This window comes from Schistocerca nitens, chromosome 3, assembly GCF_023898315.1.
Source record: "Schistocerca nitens isolate TAMUIC-IGC-003100 chromosome 3, iqSchNite1.1, whole genome shotgun sequence".
Lineage (NCBI taxonomy): Eukaryota > Metazoa > Arthropoda > Insecta > Orthoptera > Acrididae > Schistocerca > Schistocerca nitens.
In genome coordinates, this window is record NC_064616.1 from 721,386,804 (window position 1) to 721,406,084 (window position 19,281).

Genomic DNA, 19,281 nt, shown 5'->3' on the forward strand with positions numbered 1-19,281 from the left:
TGGCAGGGGCGCATATGGCCCTGTTTTCACTCTTGGAGAAATTTATATGCCACTGAAAAATTGATGAAAATAAATCTAAGAGTGACACGGAGGTGCGAGTTGGCACTCATGGTCATAAAAATATGTAAAGCTGAATTATCCAGACGCGCTATAAAAATATATAATAGTTTAAAAGTTATTGTTGTCTTAAAAATTGTAAATTTGTGGACGTTCAAAAGCTAATATCTCGGCAATGCTTTGGCCGATTTATATGAACAAAGTGTCTACGGATGGGGCTATTAGAGCTGCATCGAGCAGTCATAGCCGATTTAGCATAGTGTGTACCATTTTTAAATGACAGGTCGGAATACGGGATTCGACAAAATGGTTCAAATGGCTCTGAGCACTATGGGAGCCTAATGTCATCAGTCCCCTAGAACTTAGAACTACTTAAACCTAACTAACCTAAGGACATCACATACATCCATGCCCGAGGCAGGATTCGAAGCTGCGACCGTAGCGGTCGCGCGGTTCCAGACTGTAGCGCCTAGAACCGCTCGGCCACCCCGGCCGGCGGGGATTCGACAAAGATAAACTGCTTTTGGTAATACACAAGTTTAAACAGACGAAACTAGCGACAGCATTCTAAAGTTTCAAGAGGTAGATGAGTAATTAAGTATATATTTTTATTTGTTTATTTATGTTTAGTGTCAAAAATCTAGGATAAGCAAAATAACCCCACAAGAACATTATTTGTGAAAAAACGGTGGCAGGTACAAAAAATTGGACTTTAAATTGTTTTTGCTCTGAAGAATTTCCATATTTTTCAATATATAACATACGTTTTTGTGTTAAGTTTTAGAATATTCGTAATTTTTGTCAAACACTGTTTTGAGTTATGCAGTCGTTTCGAGGGTGGATAGGGCGGCCATCTTTGAGGACAGTTGGTTCTGAGCGACGCTAAGAGCCGGACGTGCCGCGCTTCTGGGGGTAGTAGTGGGTTGGTAGCCACGTTCTAAAGCGATCAAGTGGAGCGCAATATAGTGGTTAAGGACAGCATACAAGAGTGAATTTTGTGAAGTGTGAACATACTCTCAAGTGTCGTGATTCCGACATATGAATTTTATAGTGAACTGTTGTAGCATCAGTTCTTCACGGAAGCCCTTACGTAAAAGCCCCTCAGACTCCTTTTTAAGTGTTTAGTGAATATAATGAAGAAAAATAAACTACTTGCTCAAATTATAAATCAACGTGAGTGACTTAGTATTTTAAATTTCACCACAGTACCTGCCAGCATTGTTTGGTTATATTTTATTTCAGCTTAAAAATTGAGTTTACGACAGGTGTGAGCTGGCACCCTATGAGGAAAAAAGTAGCCAAACATTGAGACCAGCCACATCTCTGGACCACTCAATTAAGCTGAATGTAACAAGTATATATATATTTTCGTACCATGGCACGTGGGGGCTCGAGCCAAACTCTTCAAACTTCAATGTGTAGTCCCCAATACCGTCGTAAGCGCTTGGGGAAGAGTACAGAACGGTAAAACGAAGGTCATGGGGCCAGTCTCTATGTGGAAACTTTACTTTTTTCAAATGGTTCAAATGGCTCTGAGCACTATGGGAGCCTAATGTCATCAGTCCCCTAGAACTTAGAACTACTTAAACCTAACTAACCTAAGGGCATCACACACATCCATGCCGGAGGCAGTATTCGAACCTGAGACCGTAGCGGTCGCACGGTTCCAGACTGAAGCGCCTAGAACCGCCCGGCCACAGCGGCCGGCCTTTACTTTCTTATTTCAGGTTTTAAGTTTCTTGCACAGCAAATAAACCGAAATAATGCTCAATATATTGTATTTATTAATAAGGGAAAGGTAAAACAAAATTTGGGACTACAAACAATTTTCAAGAAAGAATTGTAAACAGCGTCCACGAGGGCTCTGCCAATCGCTTTCCAAGAAGGGATTGGCAGACCCGAACTCGATTATGCATTGAAGAATTTAAAAATTGTCCTTGCAGCCAAAGGCTGGGAAAGAAGACCAGGGTTTAGCGTCTCGTCGACTTCGAGGTCGTTAGAGACGGAGCACAAACTGGGACGGTTTCAGGGATGGGAAAGGAAATCAACCACGCCCTTTCAAAGGAACCATCCCGACATTTTCTTGTAGCGATTTAGGGAAATTATGGAAAATCTAAATGTGGACGGCCGGACGTGAATTTGAACCGTCGTCCCGAATGCGAGTCTAGTGTGCTAACCACTGCGCCACCTCGCTCTACTTTTAGTATAGGGACGAGTTGCTCAGATTTTCCGGCGCGGCGAGAAACTTCAAATTTTAGACAGCTGCAAACCACACACAATTGTCTTGTACGCACCATTTGACTCCATCGTGCAATTAAGGCTCCATATTGTTTCTGTCAATGGGTAGTCACTCCTGATCGACCGTATACTGACGTACAACGAATATTTATTATGTCGCCAAAACCTTCAGAAATGACACTCCGCGCCACATTCAGTTTCGCTGAGTTGACTGCGGTCTGTGTCTGGTTAGACATATTTCTACAATTGGCTACACCAAAATATCCAGCAACATTCCTCAAGTAAGTTTTGTCGGGTAGTAGAAGCGAACAAATTTTCAGAATGAAATTATACTACCCATAATACAATCTTTGTACGCTGCCATTCGCAGGTCTCGGCCGACAAATCGGTTGTAGAACACTGCAATGACACATTCTGAAACTGAAGTTCTACAACAACAAGAAGTGTAAACACGATCCGCAGCCAATAAAAATTCCACGACCGTACCACCCGCTCATATCGCCAGCACACACCACGGTTACAAGCTTCCGGTTTCATGCACCAGCAAGGTAACGATACACACCTACCGGTAGGAAGTTTCTTTTTCATTGCTTTCAATCTCGCGCTTCAGTTTTAGGAAGCTAATAGTTACCCTTCAGGAGAGCCATTTCCATGAATACTTCACATTATATATACTGGTACAAGTATGGGAGGGCCATCAAATGAAGTGAAGCCCAATGTACAACAGGAGTGCAGTGAGTGTAAAACCGAAAATTACAAACATAAAAAAACACACACACACACACACACACACACACACACACACACACACACACACACACACACACACACACACGCAACGCAGAAACTGTGGCACAGCTACTGCATCCGCTATGCAACTAGCGGGAACAGACTGCATACTACGGTCGCCACAGCCCACTCGTCTAATAAAAAGCAAAAAGCTAACGGTATGAAGTATAATGGGGAAGAGAGAATTTCGGCGAGTTGGGTGTTTTCTAACAAGCGTTTGCCAAGCATATATTTTTCTTGCCTATACGCGATTACAGTTTATCCTACTATGGCTTCATTTTACATTTAGTAACCCACATAAAAAGTACACGAGCTAGATCAGTGGACATCAATTTTTTTTTTTTAGGACTAATTTGACGCGTTACGGTGCTGAACCGTCACTACCCAGTGAATTTTATTCATTCAGGCAGATACATTACAAAATACGCCCACACATTTAACTTATAAATGCAGGTAAAATGATGTTCTTACTGCCTTCACATGGAAGAGTGAATTGACGCAGTACTCCAAGTTTCTCTATCCTCTACAGACCACTCCATCTTTGCATAACTATTGCACCCTACATGCTGACTGTAGTCAAGTCTCAGTGCCCCTCTACAATTTTATCTCCCCCCCCCCCCCTTCCCCACACATACATTTCGCTCCAGTACCAAACTGACAATTCCTTCATGCCTCCGGATGTGTCCTACCGACCGATACCGTAGTACAGTTGTGTCATAAATTTATTGCATCTGCTACCTCTTCATTAGTTGGAAACAGATAATCTTCAGTATTCCTCTGTAGCATCACATTTCAAAAGTATATTTTCTCTTCTTGTCTTAACTGTTTATCATCCACGTTTCACCTCCAGACAGTAACCTGAAGAAAGGATTACCTAACGTTTGAATTTATATTCGATGTTAACAAATATCTCTTTTTGGTAAACGTTTCCATGCTATTGCTAATCTGCATTTTATATCATCCCTACTAAGGCCATCAGCAATTATTTTGTTGCCGAAGTAGCAAAAATCTTTGACTACTTTTTGTCTCTTATTTCCTAATTTAATTCCTTCAGCATCGCTGATTTATGGTAATTAGACTACAATCCACTACTCTTGTTCTACTTTTCATGATATTCATCTAACAGCCCTTTTCAAGACACTATCCATTCTCATCAACTACTGTAACTCCTTTGCCATCTCTGGCAGAATTACGTCACCTATCATAGATGTGTCACCTCTCCCTTTCCCAAGTTTCTCTTTGCTTTTTTTTTCTGCTTGCATAGTGTACATATTATAACTGCCGTGTAGTTTCCGTAAAAGCTGCGAATAACGTTTCGCTCTCGGTATTTTAACCCTCCTACATCCACAGTTTCAAAAAGCTAATTCCAGTCAAGACTGACAGAGCTGTCTCTAAATTTATCAATGTTATAAACGTAGTTTTGCCTTTTCTTCATTCTGTCTTCTAAGAAAGTTATACACTTATAAGGAAATCAATTAGAGAGAGAGCTCCAGTCGCTGCGTGTCACGTGACTATATGTCGTCAGACCTCGTATCGGCCTAGGCGTGGCAGCCGTGCGCGATATGGGAAAGGCGTCCGATATCAACGCATTTGATAGTGGGCAGAAAGATGGGCGCACAGCCACTGGTCTTCTCAGGCGCCACCGTGGCGAGGGTGCACCGTACACACAATGATCGCAGAGTCAAACACAGCCGTTAACTATGTCCAGATGACTGAAATCGCTATCCACTTGCGTCAATTGTGTAATAGCGGAGAGACTAACCGAAGTGCTGCAGATCAGTCCTGGTTAACAACAAATGATTAGCAACCATACCTATACGAGAGGAGGGATTTTCTCTGCCTCGTGATGACTGGGTGTTGTGTGATGACTTAGGTTAGTTAGGTTTAAGTAGTTCTAAGTTCTAGGGGACTGATGACCATAGATTTTAAGTCCCATAGTGCTCAGAGCCATTTGAACTATACGAGAGACAACCTCGCCATGGACTAAAAAAGCCATCATCTCGCATATCTGCTAACCAACGCAGTATTACAGCAACTTGCTTAAAAGGGTGTTGGTCTACCTTTGCAACGTTGTACAACACGAATCCTAAGTGGCGGGGATTCGAAGAGTCTTTCGTACGTTTTCAGAGAGATGGGGCACCAGATAGCTACGCAGAGGTCACAAAATCACCGTACATTATTGGAAAGGAGTTTGTGAGCGTGAAGATGGCGCCCGAAAGCGTCCAAGGTTTTTTCCATTTGGTCCAGATCAGACGAATTTGGTGATAAAGACATCGACGTGTGTGCATTACCATGCTCCTCAAACCACAGCAGCACGATTTTGGTTAGCTGGCACAGAGATTTGTCTTCATGGAAGACACCATCGCTGCCGAAGAAGACATCACCCATGAATGGATGCAAGCGGTCCGCAAATATGTTCAATTAGCCACAGCAATCGTGGAGCCTTCGACTGCGTCCATAGGTCCCACAGGGTCGCACGTGAATGTGCGCCATAGCAGTATAATGCCCCACTGACCTGAGTCCGCGACGAAGTGCGTGTCGTTAGGTCAACATAGGAACACATTAGGGGCTGCTACTTTGGAGCCCCACGCTGAACAACCTGAGCCGAATGATGAGCTCCGAAACACCTGTGTCTGCACCAGCGCTGCGTTCTGTCGTCATATCTTCAACAGATCGTCGCCTGTCCCACTTGACACAGCGGGAAAGCCTCCACGTTATGTGATAAGGCGTGAAGGTAAACCACCTTGTCCCCTACTCGTGGTGTGACCGTCCTTAAACCACTTTTCATACATGCTCACGACAGTATCATGCCAACAGCCGACCGGCTTCGCCATTTCCGAGGTTCGCTTTCCCAGCCTTGGGCTATAGCAATCTGCCCATTGTCAATGTCATGTTTGTCAGTGAATTTTTCCATTTGCGCCCCGTATTGTCACTATAATGATTCCCCATTCGTCTCTGCTCCACTTACACAGTTTCCGTATTGCCTGGTGTGCCAACAACTTCACCAGGCGGCATTCAGTTTTGTTGTGGGCAGCGGTCAGAATGTTTTGGCTCATCAGTAGGTCACAGAGCAGTCATGGGCGTAAGAACACTGCCACTAGACGGTTGCTTGAACTGATGAGTCGCGGCAGTTGAAAAGAGCCTAAGAGACGTATTGAAAATAAGATTACTGGAGAAACTATGTTTCATCTCCTTAAGAGGAGGTTTTGGTTTAAACCGATGAAAAAAAACTGATTTTTGAAATAAATTTGCATCTCTGAAGTATATAGATTAGGCCTGCAAAAGGATTTTTTGAGTGTAAAAGTATTTTATATGGGGTGTCTTGGAAACCTGCTTTTTCGGATCGCTAGACAATAATTCAAGCAAATCGTATTAAAGAGTTTTATTACGAAATGAATAAATGACCAAACTTGGCCCCTCCCGCCTCGGGCATGGGTGTGTGCGTTGCTCTTAGCATAAGTTAGTTTAAGTTCTTTTCAGTAGTGTGTAAGCCTAGGGGCCGATGACCTCAGCAGTTTGGTCCCTTAGGAATACACACACACACACACACACACACACACACACACACACAATGACAATACTTTGAGAAATACATAGATGTGTCTCAAGCAAAGGGCGACATGCAATATGATCAATGTCCTTCAGTATAACTATTCAAATGCAAGTGAAGTAATACAGTGGATGATGATTCTATCCCAGTCGCTGGTCTTGACGCTTCTGTAGAACTGGGCCGCGACTAGTTGGCACAGCGCTTATGTCCTCTTCACATAGAGGGCGCTGCCGTCGCGTTGTCGTCCTGAAAAGGGGTCCGTCAGGGTCCAATTGGCTGACGTCTTCTTCACAGCCCTCTCTGCTCTAATGTTTCGGACTGGCGTTCCTGCGCTTGACTTTACACCGTAACAACGTGGAAAGATACACGTACCGAGATTCCACAACTATTTCACCTATTAACTGCTGCAGTTACACCAAGTGATAGAAACAATACGCAGCAACAATTTGCATACGGATAGCCACTAAATCGAAGGAGATGACGTCAAGGCTCAAGTAGTTAAGCTCCGGCTGACGCTGGCGCTCACGGCAAAGGCTGCCCGGGAGACGTCTTCGCTTCCCCACGGCGCAAACAATCTGGCTGCTGTCGAACAAGTGTCCAGCTGTTCGGCCATACAGCGGCCGAATATCCTCTAAGAGTATGCCGCTTGCTTGTCACTCAGATCAGAGAACATGCTATTTCAAAAACTTCACTCAGATCAAAGTGTGGCACATCTTTCAGGTTGTTCTGGCGGCATGATTGCCGCTATCGTATTTTACAAGGTGGCGTTTTCTGCACATGATCACCACCAATGCTCTGCAGCATTAGCACTCTCCAGCTATGCAGTACAAAACACGTTACTGGTTGCCTTGCACAAGCGTTCCTCAAGAGGCTCTGCCAATGCTTCCTTAATTGGACGAGCACTCTTATAGCGTCCTATTTTGTCTTATAAGGACTTCTCTACATGAAAGCGCCTACCCTCGTTCTTCTTGCGAGTGCTACAGGAGTTCGTAGTGGTCAGTACTGCTACTGCATACCTAAATGAATTCACCTGACCGGGCAAAACACTTCACTCAAGAGGGAGAAGGGGTGGTGGTGGTGCGGTTGGTATATTCTCACTTCAATCGGCTTCCCAACGATCTTCGACACTAAAATTAGACTGAACCCGTTTAAGGAAAACTACGACACCAAGTGAAGAACACACTATCGAAACCCTTTCGGAGATATTTTGTTTCCGATAAAATTAAAATCGTTTTCTCAGCGGTACTGTGGATAGTTATCTAAGTAAAGACGTGTGAGAGAAAGGAAAAAAAATAAGGGCTAACACGGTACATGCACTTAATCATTGTTTAAATGTCAGAAAGCCTTAGATCAGAGATAAACAGGAAAGAGCCTCCGTAGAACACATTTTGATATGCTGGAATACAATTTTACACGGCAATGGAGTTGCTAAAGACGACTCTCGTTGAAGAAGACCTTTCACCAGAAATGTGGGACGCTAAATAGGATTTGGTCTTCATGTGAGACTGTAGAGGGCTCTCTCTTCACTGTTTTAAAGGAGGGTTAGATTTTTAACGTTTTATCGACGGCTAATAACAAGATTCTGAGAACAGGGCCGTACTGTAAAAGATGGGGAAAGAATAGGCCGTTGCTTGTCTAAGCAGCCTTATCAGCATTTATCTCCAGTGATTTTGCTGAATTCCGTGAGGGCCACCATACATAATTGATGGGTTGCTCTACAACTAAATAAATTTGAAAACGCTCTGAAACGGAACGAAAATGCTAATCATTATAAACCCGAATGCGACTACAGACTTAGAAAAAATAATAAAATTATCGTTGCCTATGACATACACTGTCCATCTAGAAAGTTCCGAGACTGGGTTTATTCCTGACGTATAAGCGACGTCAGCGTAGTAACTACGGTGGTATCTTGACCTGACAACTGTGTACAAGCGATGTACATTCGACCACTCAGTTATGGGCACGCAGTGTGTGTTGTTGTTGTTGTTGTTGTTGTGTCATTCAAGGCACTCTCCAGTATATTTGGAAGTAGAGAAAATTGCTTGAAAGTTTGTCCCACACACATTGACACCCGAACCTGCCGCGACTTAATTGAAATGCAAAATGTGGACTATTGTTTTTTTGCAAAAAATCATCACGGGTGACGACACTTCGTTATCAATACGGACCTACCACAAAACGACGGCTGCATAAATTCACATGAAGCGTCGACACTTTGACGACATAACCAACATTCAGGTCAATTTAACGCGCGAATTGAGTAACACCCCAAAGAATGATTTTTCTGACAGTTTCAGATGGTTATATGAACGTTCTGTGCGTTGTATTCAAGTGCGGGGAACTATGTAGGACAACTGAAACACTAAAACCACCGTCTTAGCTTTTCTCTTTTTTTTTTATTAATCCAGACTCTATAAACATTCTGGACTGACAGGGAGGTATATCTTCATTTTGGCACTGTGTCAAGGTGCCGTAATATGGTGACTGTGTCCCCTCTGCCGAAAATAAATCCAATGTCTCAGCTGTGTTCCTCTGTTTTCCAACTGAAAATTCTCTAAGGTCATTTTTCTGCTCCTAACAAGAAGTGTCTTTATTATTTCAAATAATTTCAGTCCCAATTAAAAACTCGTACGGACGCTAACGACATTTAGGGCAGACTCTACTGTAACACCAAATGAAGAAAGAATACGGATTATAGAAGCTTAACGTGGCATTGACGGCGATGTCATTACGGCATTGTTGTTATTAATTGCTGTGCAACGTCATATTACAAGTAACGAGAACCCATGTTCGAAATACGTCTGTTTCTAAGATTTTATCTGGCAGTAAACGTATCTTATATTCCTGAAAAATCCTCAATGTACTTGAAAACAATAGTAGATTTCCAGTCTGGTTCGGACACCACATTAAAATGTTTGTACCCATGTAACTGACTGCGTGAGGCAGTTTTCAGGCCAGACAAAGGCAAGGCTATATCCCCTCAAACTGTACTACGCCTGTTATAAAACATTGTTGTTTCTAAAATAAACCTTCTGATTGATGTCTACTTTCCTTTCTTAATCACAGTCAAAGAATTAAATTCTTACCTTTAGAGGTAACGTCTCCGTCGTGGAAAGCCAGGTTTTCAAAGAGCACGACTCGTTCGAAAGAGAACGTCGTAACAGTGTTGAACGCTTCTTTTCGGCTCAATGAAGAATGCCTCTTCTTCCTCTCCCCCCATATGTCTCTTAGTTTAATAAGCAACTGAAAGACTTGCATACTGCAGAAGCCGTCCTTGATTCCTGTACTGGCTACTAACCGACTGAAATACTGGATGGGGTGATCCTAACCGAGAGGAGAGAAAATTGGTCACACGAGTACATGTCTCCCTAATGGCATCTCATCTCTCAAACGCGGCACCTAGCCCTACTCTTGTGGAACACTTAGTTACGTTTTCCTAACAAAAAAACCATTCTGGAATGACGTTTTTGAACTGTGGTTATCTTTCTTACGAACATTTCCCAGTTCTGGCGACGGGAGAAGCTCACAATACTGAAATGCGTTTGCCGATCCTTCTCTAGAATCCTGTGATTTCATATGTTCATTATACGGTAAACGAGGGCACTCCTACAGAGCTTCTGACACCACATCACCACTGTGGCCCAAGTGGTACATTTAAAAAATAACGTTCTTAATTACGACGATCTGAACTGCAGACATGGTAAACGATTACTAAGAAGCAGCTCAATTATGCATGCAGACGAAAAGTGAAAAACTTTTCTTGTCGCGAAGATTTTGAAATGCTGTTATGAAGGCAAATAAATATCTTTAACGTCTTTGTGCAAGTGTAAACATTTTTGTAACATAAATGCGTTGTTTATGTAACACGCTATGTCTGTTAGAAGAGATTAAGTTTGTGACAGAACAAAGACATAAACGGCCCAACTTCCTGAAACAACACTTCTTGACATTAGGCGCTAAAAACATTTTCCTAACCACACTATCCTTTTACAATTAATGCGGGAAAATTTTACCTCGCGACTCAAGTGTTTACATTATTAACAACTGCCATGCGCACCATCTCGAAATAAGTTTCGGGGGAGAGGGCTGGAAGTTTCCTTTCTTTCGTCGGTTTGCCGGCAGTCGTGAGATACGTTAGCGATGCCTGCCAGTTGATCAAAAGAGGAAGGAGACGGTTTGTTGTGAACTTCAAGAAAGAAAGATGAGGCACGGAGTCTATCACGAAAGCACAGACGCTAACTTTTGCCTTCTCGTGTAGGCGGCTCTGCCGCTTCATCTATTCAAAACTTCCTTATCCGCGAATCTCTCTCTACTGAACAGAGCCTCTGAGGCGCAGCGAGGACAAATACGTTTCGAAACCGGAGTGGGTTTGTAGACGAGATTTTTTGCATACCATTTATTGACAACACAAGAGATAAGCGCTAAGTGCTTTCCTAAGTTTTGTCAATTCTTATGGTTTCCTGAAACACGTACACGTTCGACAGAGCCACCTCTTTGAATTCAATACTTCGTCTTAATACCAACGCGTTTTCTGTGACTTTCGCTTGCACATACTTTTTACAGATTCACTGGTATATAAGTAGGGTCCAGAGTCTGGAAATACTGAATGTCATTCGTTGGAAAAGTCTCATATACTACTACGCATCAATTAGACATCAATTTCTGGATTAAGTTTAACTGAAAAAAATAAAAACAGTTAATGAATCTGGTAGGAGGTTTCACTGAAAACTATCAATATTTTCTTAAAATATTTTAAAATACAAAGTGCACGACTAAATTACAGTAGTTACAAAATGTGGGCATTAAGTACCGATTGATATTGCTAGGGTTAAATTGTGCGAACTTGGTTGTGTACATATTTCATAACAATTATTCGCCACAGTGATTGTGAAGTAATGGATCATCACATTAATGTTCCAGTGTGTTCTCAAAATTTACCTCAAATACCACGCATTACGATACATCGGCAGGAATGATATGAACTGTTCACGACGCCTATATTAAAATCTACTCCTATCTCAGCATCAGTCTCCTACACTGATCACGGCAAATGCTACAACAAACACCTCCCACAGAAACACTGAAATTAAGTCTCATAAATATGACGACGATGCAGCCTAAAGCCACAGACGGAATGAAGAACATACAGCAGTCACGAACCTAATCTTGGGCAGTTCTTGGCAAATATTAGTTCAGGCGAACAAAAGAGAATTCTATCACTGAACACAAATCAACGGAGAGCAAAGACGAACGGCCAGCACAATGTATGATCAATACAGGAACGCCAGTTTATTAAGTACTCACAGCTCAGAACAATCGCACAGGCAGTATTCGACTGAAAAACGAACATAATCGACTGTCACATCCACCATGGGCGAACAAGATATTTCCCCCCTTAGGGATGCATAATATACTCTCCCGTCATTCATGGCGTATTATTTACAAAAATGATGTAACAGAAGTTAGAAGGCAATGGACATCCTATAAACATATTTGATCTCCGAAATAAGAAAAATATAATTTCAGAAGATCAGAAGGCTAAAACGGAGTATTTTCGGAAGTAAACGAGCGAAGCGTAGCCCATGTTGAAACCTCCATATATTCTCGTTTTGGCTGCGTCCCACAGCATCGACCACTTATATATTTCAAAATGAACACCAGGTTCTCGTAGCTGGGAATTATGAGGTCGATGGCAAGAAGTTATTTATCGCGGCACGATTTCCCTCGCACGTGTGCTTACAAGTAACTAAGACCTAGCCTCCCGTTATCAATTACGGAAGCGTGCTAGTGCTTCGAAGTCTGACGAATTACCTGTTTCGTCACAATACGTTAGCAATCGGAAGTTATCTTTAACGTGAGACCAAACTCGTCCATTTCCGTCATACGACTGTGGAAGTACTCCAGCCACTCAGGTCGTTAATTTATTAACGCCTAGGGATTTTTTCGACTGTGCGGTAACTGAATTACCCCGAGGAAGAAAGATTTGAGTTTAACATTTTTTTGAGAATAAGGCACAATTGTAAAGAGCGTGGTTCAAATCTCCGTTCGGCCATTCACTTTTGGATTTTCTGTGCTTTACCTACATCTATCAAGGTGAATGTTGGGTTGGTTCCTTTCAAAAGGACACAGCGGATTTCCTTCCTCATCCATCCGAAACTAGCCCATTATTCGCCGGAAACGAGACAGGGCGAACTAGGTAAACCTAAATCGGTATTGCTGGGAGGATTTCAATTCTGCAGCTGCCGAATGCAAGTAATTATCAACGAGTGAGAAGTTTTAGCTTACTTGTATCATTACAGCATTCCTCAATGAAAGCACACGGTTTTTACTCAACGTCTGATGCTGCTCTCCAAGCTAGTCTATTACGATCAAGCCTGTTCATCTCTGTACAACAACTGCAAACTAAATCCATTCGAACCTTCTTCCTCTTAAGCCTTTATCTTCCCGTACCCTTGTAAGATTTTAGCCCCCGTCCCCCCAATATTCTTATTCTTCGTAATCAAATTTTAGATTCCTTGGTGTATAACGATGTGTCCTATCAGCAGATTTCTTGTTTGGTCTAGTTATGTATTAAATTTCGTTTTTCCCCAATTCGATTCAATACCATCTCATTAGTTATACGATACACTCACATAATTTTCAACATTCTTTCTGCAGTTTCACGATTATAAAGTTTCTATTCTGTTCTTGTCCGAACTGCTTATCGTTCATGTTTCAATGTCGTAAAAGGCTTCGCTCCAGACAAATACATTCAGAAAATACTTCCTAACGTTTGAATTTATGTTCGCTGTTAACAGATTTCTCTTTTTCAAAAATGCTTTTTCTTGCTAATGCGTTTTACGTCCTCACTACTTCGACCGTCATCAGTTATTTGATATCCAAATAGCAAAACTCTTCTATCACTTTTAGTGTCTCATTTTCCAATCTAGTCGCCTCATCATCACCTGATTTAATTTTGTTGGTATTCATCTTATAACGTGATTTCGAGACGCTCACCGTCCCTTGCAGCTGCTCTTCCAAGTCCTTTGCTGTCCCTGACAGAATTGCAGTGTCACCACCAAGTTTTTACTACTTCTCCCTGAACCTGAAATGCCTTACCAAATTTCTCCTTGGTTCATTTTACAGCTTGTTTAATGTACAGATTGAATAAAACTGTGGATAGGCTACAGCCCTTGTCTCACTCTTCTCGACCGGTTCTTCTCTTTCGTGTCTTCGGCTCTTATAATTGAAGAATATTTTCTGTACGAGTTGTAGGTAAATTTTCGTTCCCTGTATTTTACTTCTGCCACCTTAAGAATTTCAAAGAGAGTGTATAAAAACTGCTACAGTGACACAAAGAAAGTGACTGACCGCACAGAGCATTACAACAGTGCTATGTGCTGAGAAGTTTTATTTCGTCAACAGACAGGCGCTGCGGCATGTGTTTCTCCACACTATGACGCCAGATGTCGGAGTCACCAGCCAATATCTCGGACATGTTCGAGGCGTGACACGGAAAAAAATGCGTCTGTAATTTAAAGAAGCAGCAATCAATATTTCTTCCAACAGTTCCCCAGGGAACACTCCGGTCTCTGCAAATGATGTAGCGATCGCTCTGGACAGTATCTGATTGAGCAGCTGAAATCGCTCATGGTACTTAACGGCTTTCCAGGCCATCACTCGGTTTGTTCGGTCCGTTTAGCGTTGGGTAATGCACACGAGTTGGCGTCTACACCAGCAGCACGTTGCGCGTGTGCGGTGAACACTGTAAGCCGGCTAAAAGCGATTTTTATCTCTGAATATAACAGAGTCTGGCTTAAGTAGATACTTATGGTTGAACAAAGGTATCTCGAGATGTAGCTATGTAGCCCACCGGTGCCATGTGAATGACAGGTCTATGACCTTATGCTGATTACATGACCTTCTACGGAGCTCACTATTCTTCCGGTTACTTTCGGGTCACCTCTCAACACTAAGTTCCAACCTCTCTCTTCCCTCCACCTCCACCACAACAACCACCACAACAACCACCACCACCACCACCAACCACCATCCACAAAACTATGCCACTGTACTATACCTACACTCACCAGTAACCTGCACTACCTCCTAACACTTTGCACGAATATGTACTCTAAAACTAAACTTCGTCCGAACAGGCCGTGAAGGCCCAACGGTACCGACCGGCCGCCGTGTCATCCTCAGAACACAGACGTCACTGGATGCGGAATGGATGGGCACCGTTCTCTCGGTCGTATGTCAGTTTACGAGACCGGAGCCGCTACTTCTCTATCAAGTAGCTCCTCAGTTTACCTCACAAGGGCTGAGTGCACCCCGCTTGCCAACAGCGCTCGGCAGACCGGATGGTCACCCATCCAAGCACTAGCCCAGCCCGACAGCGCTTAACTTCGGTGAGCGGACGGGAACCGGTGTTACCACTGCGGCCAGGCCGTTGGCCGAAAATGTACTCAATAAGTGTAAATAAAGAAGACATCACCAATTTAGGTGGTTGATCCATTATGGGACATCCGAAACAACAATGTCATTTCAATTGCACATTTACATTTTTTTAGTTGCATCACGAGCTGTTTGGTCTGCACTTTTACCACGTTCATGGTGGAGCATTCGCATCTTTCAGAATTCGCTTGTGGCGCCCCTTCACGGAGCTGGGCACTGTTCATTCTCATAAAACTCTGGAGGTCAACTATAGAAAATATTCGACACTCCATTACTGTCACTGGTATATAAGACAAACACCGTCGTTCAGCGCACTTTGTTGAGCCAACGAATATACTATCGCTTTGTTGATTCCAGTCGTTGACATGTCATAACCTGCTTTGGATGCGTTCTAATTTCCCTATTTTCTGAGTGTGATTCGTTCCACGCATAGCAATTTTCACAAATAGCAGAGGAATGAACTCTCAAGAGGTAAACTACTTCCAGTTGAGGAAAATACAGTCGGAGAAAATACAGGGGAAACACACTATGTTAAAACTACAACATATACTGTGTCGTCAGAAACAGTTTGGAAAACTTGGGTGTTGCAGGGTAGTCTGTGGTGAGAAATAATTCTTAAGAAAAAAATTCGATACGTTGTGCCGTTTTCGAGTTAATTAACACCGAAGTTAGCCAATCAGGCCGTTGCATGTGCAAATCCAAACTCCTCGCCAGATACAATTAGTGTCAGTTGTTCTCAAAGAGTAGATGATAGCGCACGAGACTGATCAGCTTTTGGCTCGGGTTCGACCTTATTACCGTCCCAAGTCCAATTTTTGTATCGCTCTCTAGTTAGGTTTTAGGAAACCAAACGAAGTACGAGATTGAGGACACCGTCTCTGACGTGCAACGGCATGAGTGACTAACTTCAACGCTAATTAACTTGGAAACAAGGCAACGTATCAAATTTGTTTCTTAACAATTATTTCTCAGCACAACCTACCGTGCAGGAACCTTACAAGCTTTTCAGGCTATTTCTGATCACCCTGTAGAAGCCGTCTTTGACATGACCTCAGGTTATAGCGCAGTTTTTAATATGAGAACGCATGCGGAATGACTGGGACCTGGATTTTACAAAAAATTGTAGCTTTGAGGGATCAGTACCCGGGAAGAAGGATATATGTAAAGGTTGTTTGTATTCACGGTCCCTGGACTTGCCAGACAAACGAGCAAGATGTCTGAACATTTAGGACATTGGATTTGAATTCGAAAGAATCAGGTTCAAATCTCCATCCGCTCATCCGGAATCAATTAAACCATATTCGACATTGCTCCTTTAAAAAAAATAAAGAAAGGACAGCCGTTATTCTCCCCCTCGCCTGCCCCATCCGAGCCTTTGCTTCGTCTTTAGTGGCCTCGCTGGCGACGAGGCCTTAAACAATTTCTGTTGGCTGGTTGTTTTGGGGGAAGAGACAAAACTACGAGGTCATCGGTCTCATCGGATTAGGGAAGGACGGGGAAGGAACTCGGCCGTGCCCATTCAAAGCAACCATCCCGGCATTTGCCTGGAGCGATTTAGGGAAATCACGGAAAACCTAAAAAGGATGGCCGGACGCGGGATTGAACCGTCGTCCTCCCGAATGCGAGTCCAGTGTTCTAACCACTGCGCCACCTCGCTCGGTCAATTTCTGTTGATACTATACTTGACACACCTGAGAGGTGGCTTGCTCAAGGCTGCTTCCATACGTAAAGCAAATCTGAATGTGAACAGGGTAGACTGTTTTGCATAACACGGTTGCCATCGTTATTTCATAGGGTATATCACATCCGGTGGGATAACATGACACCCAGTTGCACATACCGTTTACTTTCCTTTGTGTATAGAGTACCGACGGCGCAAAAGTAAGCTGCAATTTTGATATACAAAGTAACGTTAATTGCGAAAAGCGGAGAAGCAAATGAGGCGAAATGAAGCAGCGTGTCGCGTCGCGGATCAACAAGTGGCCTTTAGGGCGGTGTTCCCTGGTTGTCACAGGTGCTGTGCCGGCGCGCACAAAGCTGCACCACTCATTACCATAATGACGGCGCGGCTACGTGCGCGCTCCGCTGCCAACGCCTCCTGCTGCCCTCCGTACCTAAACAATTACCCTGCTGTACACGGTTTCAGGTCTGGGCCACTTGCTATTGATCCCATATACACTATCTCAAATACGTCTCACTGATTTAGAATCCAATCTTTTCCCAAAATATTGTACTGCAGATCATGTATACTACTGGCCATTAAAATTGCTACACCACGAAGACGAGACGACGTGCTAAAGACGCGAAATTTAACCGACATGAAGAAGATGCTGTGATATGCAAATGATTAGCTTTTCAGAGCATTCACACAAGGTTGGCGCCGGTGGCGACACCTACAACGTGCTGACATGAGGAAAGTTTCCAACCGATTTCTCATACACAAACAGCACTTCACCGGCGTTGCCTGGTGAAACGTTGTTGTGATGCCTCGTCTAAGGAGGACAAATTCGTACCATCAGTTTTCCGACTTTCATAAAGGTCCGATTGTAGCCTATCGCGACTGCGGTTTATCGTATCGCGTCATTGCTGCTCGCGTTGGTCGAGATCCAATACTGTTAGCAGAATATGGAATCGATGGGTTCAGGATGGTAATACGGAACGCCGTGCTGGATCCCAACGGCCTCGTATCACTAGCAGTCGAGATGACAGGCATCTTATCCGCATGGCTGTAACGGATCGTGCAGCCACCTCTCGATCCCTGATTCAACAGATGGGAACGTTTGCAAGACAACAACCATCTGCACGAACAGTTCGACGACGTTTGCAGCAGCATGGACTATCAGCTCGGAGACCATGGCTGCGGTTACCCTTGACGCTGCATCACAGACAGGAGCGCCTGCGATGGTGTACTCAACGACGAACCTGGGTGCACGAATGGCAAAACGTCATTTTTTCGGATGAATCCAGGTTCTGTTTACAGCATCATGGTGTTTTGCGACATCGCGGTGAACGCACATTGGAAGCGTGTATTCGTCATCGCCATACTGGCGTATCACCCGGCGTGATGGTATGGGGTGCCATTGGTTACACGTCTATGTCACCTCTTGTTCGCATTGACGGCACTTTGGACAGTGGACGTTACATTTCAGATGTGTTACGACCCGTGGCTCTACCCTTCATTCGATCCCTGCGAAACCCTACATTTCAGCAGGATAATGCACGATCGCATGTTGCAGGTCCTGTACGGGCCTTTCTGGATACAGAAAATGTTCGACTGCTGCCCTGGCCAGCACATTCTCCAGATCTCTCACCAATCGAAAACGTCTGGTCAATGGTGGCCGAGCAACTGGCTCATCACAATACGCCAGTCACTACTCTTGATGAAGTGTGGTATCGTGTTGAAGCTGCATGGTCAGCTGTACCTGTATACGCCATCCAAGCTCTGTTTGACTCAATCCCCAGGCGTATCAAGGCCGTTATTACGGCCAGGGGTGGTTGTTCTGGGTACTGATTTCTGAGGATGTTTGCACCCAAATTGCGTGAAAATATAATCACATGTCAGTTCTAGTATAATATATTTGTCCAATGAATACCCGTTTATCATCTGCATTTCTTCTTGGTGTAGCAATTTTAATGGCCAGTAGTGTATTTTACAGTGCCTGCGGGGTTCGATACAATGTTCCTTCGTATATGCATGCATGCCGAAGCAACATCGTATCGAACTATACAGACACTGTTAAATACCGCCGCTGCGCTATTGTATTGCATGCCAAAAGGAAGTCAACCTGACGAAAAAAACTATGTCTCTCCCTACGTGAGAATCACACGATTTATGTGCGAGCACTACGTGATGTAGACACCAGGACATACGGATATCTGAGTTGGTCCTGGAAGCGTGCTCGTACAGTCGAAGTTGTTAAGGCGACCGCTCGCGAGAAGAGGGAAATCCGGGTTCGAGGTAGGGTTGGAAAAAACTGACCGGCTAAATCCGATACCGGTATTTTAGTTCTGAATAACCGGTATTTTTCGGTATTTGTTTTGCCTCGTTTATAACAGGTGTTTCTTATTTTTTAGTTATAACCGCGTTTTTCAATAAAACTTTCTTTTAAAAAGGAGTAATTTGTGTGTGTTAAATTTGCATTCGTTTAAAATGTTGCGTTACTACAGAAAATGGGAAAAGTTATCAGTGCTACGAGGGTTTCCCAGAG

The 19,281-nt window shown here is 43.5% G+C and overlaps 1 protein-coding gene and 1 pseudogene across 2 annotated transcripts in view; both read right to left on the reverse strand.

Moving 5' to 3' along the window:
- LOC126248689 (plexin-A4) overlaps positions 1 to 19,281 on the reverse strand; it is a 995,564-nt gene that overhangs the window by 324,837 nt on the left and 651,446 nt on the right. The window lies entirely within an intron of this gene.
- On the reverse strand, positions 14,956 to 15,073 carry LOC126250339 (5S ribosomal RNA; annotated as a pseudogene).